Here is a 6,000-nt window from a genome sequence, read left to right on the forward strand (position 1 = left end):
AATCAACGTGAAAAACTGATTGGATTTGCTAAAAGTTATCAACATAAGGGAATTTTGTATTTATTAATTGCTATATTGTAATTACTTCGCCACCATGGCCTATTCATTGCCTTAACTCCCTTATCTTACCTCATTTGCACTCACTGTATATAGACTTTTTGTTTTCTTTTGTTCTACTGTATTATTGACTGTATGTTTTGTTTATTCCATGTGTAAATCTGTGTTGTTGTGTGTCGAATTGCTACGCTTTATCTTGGCCAGGTCGCAGTTGCAAATGAGAACTTGTTCTCAACTAGCCTACCTGGTTAAATAGGTGAAATTAAATTAAATTAAAATAAAAAAAATGTAACCACATTTTTACCTTAATCCAGTGACATGATGAAATGTTTTGTTGATTTCGCATTGAATTCACATTAGTTGACAACTCAACCAGGTGTCAACTGAAATCAAAACTAGAGGTTGAAATTACTTCTGTGCCCAGTGGGAAAGGTCTGATGTCTAGAGACCTCGGTGACACCACATTACCCAAGCTTATTTCGATTGTTCCATTGTAACAGAACACTCCACCACACACCTAGTAACTAAACACTGAGTCTGTTCAAAACAGTAAAAGATAGGGGCTGCTCTATGAATGATAAGGAGTTTACCCTTTCCAAAAAGAATACTGTTTTGTTTGACCAGCCTGGTCTCAGACTAAACGTAACATAGTAAATGTAAATCTGGGACACTGAAATTAGTATGAAATGTTACTTTTGATATGGTTACAGAAGACAGATGGTTACTTAATGCAAAAAAACGAAAGGGGGGTGGTCGGTTGGGGTGGATGGATGGGCATAGAGCGCGAATGTCTAGAAACCCAAAGGTTGCGAATTTGAATCTCATCATGGACAACTTTAGTATTTTAGCTAATTAGCTACTTTTTAACTACTTACTACTTTTTAACAACTTAGCATGTTAGCTAACCCTTCCCCTTAACCCTAACCCGTTTAGCTAACCTTTCCCCTAACCTTAAACTAACTCCTAAACTTAACCCTAACCCCTAGCCTAGCTAACGTTAGCCAGCTAGTTAACGTTAGCAACCTAGCCACCTAGCTAGAATTTGTAATATATCATACGTTTTGCAAATTCAAAACATAACATGCACTCACTGCTATTTCAGTTTGTCCCAAGTCATTGACTTCCAGTAATAGGTTCCCACTTCAAAATGGACACGGATAATTCATTTATCTTATATTGAGTGGATGTTTTGAATAGTCTTTCCCACAGACCAAACTTGCTGTAGCATGCAGTGTTGTGGAGTAGTGAACTACATGTAGTTCAACAAGCAGTTTAACTATTTTTGCAGTAGCTTGGTGGTAGTCAAACTTTTTTTCAGTAGTTAATTGCTTTTTTTGCCATGTAGTGGTGTAGATAACTACTGGAACTTAACAACTGTTTTGCAAAAAAAAGTAGGCAATATTTACCTTTCTTGTTTTGGCATCAGACCTGCCTAATTCTCACTTGAAACATATTTTTTTGTGTTTAATAGGCTAAATTACACTTTTTGTTAACATACAGTATGATCCTAAAGTGATATGTATTGCAATTTGTAGTCTATGATAATTTTTCACTTTTGGTAAACTACACTGAACAAAAATATAAATGCAACATGTAAAGTGTTGGTTCCATGTTTCATGTGCTGAAATAAAAGATCCCAGAAATGTTCCATATGCACAAAAAGCTTATTTCTCTCAAATTTTGTGCACAAATTTGTTTACATCCCTGCTGGTGAGCATTTCTCCTTTGCCAAAATAATCCATCCACCTGACAGGTGTGGCATATCAATACGCTGATTAAACAGCATGATCATTACACATGTGCACCTTGTGCCGAGGACAATAAAAAGCCACTCTAAAATGTGCAGTTTTGTCATACAACACAATGCCACAGATGCCTCAAGTTTTGAGTGAGTGTGCAATTGGCATGCTGACTGCAGGAATGTCCACCAGAGCTGTTGGCAGAGAAGTGAATGTTCATTTCTCTACCAACGTCGTTTTATAAAATTTGTCAGTACGTCCAACCGACCTTAAAACTGCAGACCATGTGTATGGCGTCGTGTGGATGAGCAGTTTGCTGATGTCAACATTGTGAACAGAGTCCCCATGGTGGCGGTGGGGTTATGGTATAGGCAGGCATGAGATGCATTTTATCGATTGTCAATTTGAATGCACAAAAATACAATGACTAGATCCTGAGGGCCATTGTGAGGCCCATTTTTTTTTAAGGTATCTGTAAACCAAAATATGCATATCTGTATTCCCCAACATGTGAAATCCATAGATTAGGGCCTAATGAATTGATTTCAACTGACTGATTTCCTCATATGAACTGTATCTCAGTAAAACCATTGAAATTGTTGCATGTTGCGTTTATATTTTATACCCCCCCCCCAGTGATCCACTGTTTATCTCTCTGCACTGTTTATCTCAGCAGCTCTTTGCACTGTCCAGTAAGCAGTAAATCAGTTAGAAATACCCACCTGGAATAACTTTGTATTGGTATGTGTTTACTGTATGTGTGTATATGTGTATGTGTGTGCGCGTGTGCGCATATGTGCATGCGTGTATCTATGGCATGCATGTTTTGACTAATGGATCAGGTGAGTGTCTGTGCTGTATGCAATTCACATCACATGTTGTTACAGGGGGACCAGAGTAAGGGAAATCATTTCAATCCCACACCAGTTCATGTTGACACATTTCTATCTTCTCTCAGTAAGCATAGGTTATGCAACCAAACTGGTTATCTGTTTTCACTTATTTGCACATACCCTAGCAATCTCTGTGGAAGAGTAGTTATGCTCCTCTGAGATTCACATGTCTTTCTGGAACAGTGTCATTGAAAGCGATTGGGCAAAGCTGCAAAGAGAGGTTAGTTGACAATTTTTGGCAGTGGACAAAGCAATAGGAATAAGGGAGGAAGGGAGGTGAAAGAGTAAAGGAGGTGGAGACGGACAAATGAATGACAAGTCTCATACTGTATGACACCGCCATCGCCCAACCCTCACAGTGTGACAACATGGAAACACAGACACACAGCATTTCGTGAGTGGAGGGACCTATTTTGTTCAATTCGGAACACTTGAAGTTTACACAACTACGCACCATTTGTAATTGGGGATTATACAATCTCTTAACACTTTGTCAGCGCTCCTGCTGTTATTTACCATTAAAACGTTGGCTCCAGTGCTTCTGGCATCACATCACAATGGAAACACAATTTCAGTAGCAAAGACAATTCTCCACGTCACTCCTTGCCAGTTTTTGCACCTTCCTTGGCGAGTTTGAGAAATTTTACGTTTATGTGTGTGCCATGTTTTGCAGAGTTGTAAAAATTAAGAGGTGGAGTGTTGACTTTCTCCAGACCTTTCTAGGTGAAACAAACGGCAGCGCAAAGATAGGAGACAGGCGATGAATGAGAGGAGAGATTGAGCACCTATCTGATCGGGAGGAGTAAGAGGGAAAGTGGGTCAAAAGGAGATAAAATATGAGAACGAAGAACAGGGCGATCTGATAGGCAACAAAATAGACCAATTATTAATCCCCCAATCTGCTTGATGTCAGAAGCCCAAAGCATTCACACTCACAGCCCATGCATGCCAGGCCTAGGACACTCATATGTAAGCTCATGCGCTATTTTTGATTTGGACACCAGACATAAATAAATGTATAAATAAGTTAGGAGGGGGAAGTCAGAGGGGTTTCCCATCACTGGGCTATGTTGAACTTAATTGACCAAATGTCCAGTGTCTTCCTGACACGCTGTGATCCTTACTCTCCTGCGTCACTGGAACTTCCTGCTCTTCATGGGGTGTGCATCCTGCCCATTGCTCATCATGCAAACTTTGTTACCACATAGACGACTGTTTTATGGGGGCTTCTAAATAAGCTTGGCTGACCAAGTGCAGGATTTTCTACCATGCTTTGAGAGCCAGACAGCCAAACTGCATCGAGCTCAAAAGGAAATTATTCATCATAAGACCTCCAAAACAAATGACAAGTTACATTAAACACAACATACACATTGCATGGTACTTTTGACTTAGATCATGGATATGTCAAACATCATGTATGTTGAACTTAGGGAGAAAAACATAGTGCACAGATGAGTGTAGTGTCTTCATGTGAATTAATGATTCAACTAGCAAGGATACACATCTGTTTTGCTCTTTTCCCAAATTCTAGGGGCCAACACCCTCTGTGTAACATTTAAAGTTTCCATAGTGAAATATTACAGTTTCCCATATTGCCAAGATCGACTCATGGAAGTTCTCTCTAAAGCTGTGCTGGCTTCTCCAGAGGACTGGTCTGAAAATAGCCTTATTGTGACAGGGAATGGTGGACTGTCATTAGAGTTGGTGTTCAATGGGGTCATCGTGATGAATGGCTTATTTGGAGAAAAAAACTTATTGGGGTAAGTTTTGCACAATTTACACTGTGCCTTTGGAAAGTATTCAGACCCCTTGACTTTTTCCACATTTTGTTACGTTACAGCCTTATTCTAAAACTAATTACATTTGTTTTTTCCTCATCAATCTACACACAACACCCCATAATTATAAAGCAAAAACAGGTTGAAAATGAGAATTCAGCCCCTTTAATCAGTACTTTGTTAAAGCACCTTTGGCAGTGATTACAGCCTTGAGTCTTCTTGGGTATGACGCTACAAGCTTGGCACACTTGTATTTGGGGAGTTTCTTCCATTCTTCTCTGCAGAGCCTCTCAAGCTCTGTCAGGTTGGATGGGGAGCTTCGCTGCACAGCTATTTTCAGGTCTCTCCTGAGATGTTCGATCGGGTTCAGGTCTGGGCTCTGGCTGGGCCACTCAAGGACACTCAGAGACTTGTCCCGATGCCACCTCTGCGTTGTCTTGTTGTCCTATTGGAAGGTGAACCTTTGCCACAGTCTGAGGTCCTGAGCAGGTTTTCGTCAAGGATCTCTCTGTACTTTGCTCCGTTCATCTTTCCCCCGATCCTGACTAGTCTCCCAGTCCCTGCCGCTAAAAACATCCCAACAGCATGATGCTGCCACCACCATCGTGCTTCACCGTAGGGATGGTGCCAGGTTTCCTCCAGACGTGACGCTTGGCATTCAGGCCATAGAGTTCAATCTTGGTTTCATCAGACCAATTAATCTTGTTTCTCATGGTCTGAGAGTCCTTTAGGTGCCTTTTGGCAAACACCATTTTGGAATAAGGCTGTAACATAACAAAATGTGGAAAAAGTCAAGGTGTCTTAATACGTTCCGAATGCACTGTATCTACTTTAAATAACCAGTTCAAGAGTTATGACAACTGCTTTGTAATACATTTTTCACAGATGTGATTACAATACTAATGCTATTCTATAATTTTATGTATAAACAGAAAATCGCAATGATTTCTGTACAACACTTTTAAAACTAACTTTCTTAATAACATTTAATAGGAAGTTCATCAGCCAAATGCCATTTTTTATTGTATAGTGACTTGAACTTCCATTCAGTAGTTTGTCCTTGGGTAAAATAAACAGTATTTTGTTCATTAAAATGTGGAATACTAAAGCCCAGTTATTCAGTAACCATGGACCAAGGTCAGTGTCATTTTTGTATTATTTATTTATTTAACCTTAAACTCTTGGAGATGTGGAGTTGTGGGTACATCCGCAGTGGAATCTGTTAGCGCAAGTTCAGAGAGGGAGTTGGAGAACTTGGCAACCAATCAAAGGTATCATAAAGCAAACCCACCCTTTCTTGCATCCGCTCAATCCAGAAACTCACAAACACATATAGTTTACCCCCCCCCCCCCCCAGCTACTGCACCTGAATCAGGAGAACACAATGGACAACTCAGACTACCTTAGCAGATCTTTGCTTAGGTGACTAGCGAGTACATAGGTCCCACGGATGTAATGGAAACTAAAATTTGCGCATATGTGAATTGTGTGTGTTTGGGTATTGATGAGTGTTACTCAGGGTGGAAGGCA

Source organism: Salmo trutta, chromosome 30 (assembly GCF_901001165.1).
Source record: "Salmo trutta chromosome 30, fSalTru1.1, whole genome shotgun sequence".
Lineage (NCBI taxonomy): Eukaryota > Metazoa > Chordata > Actinopteri > Salmoniformes > Salmonidae > Salmo > Salmo trutta.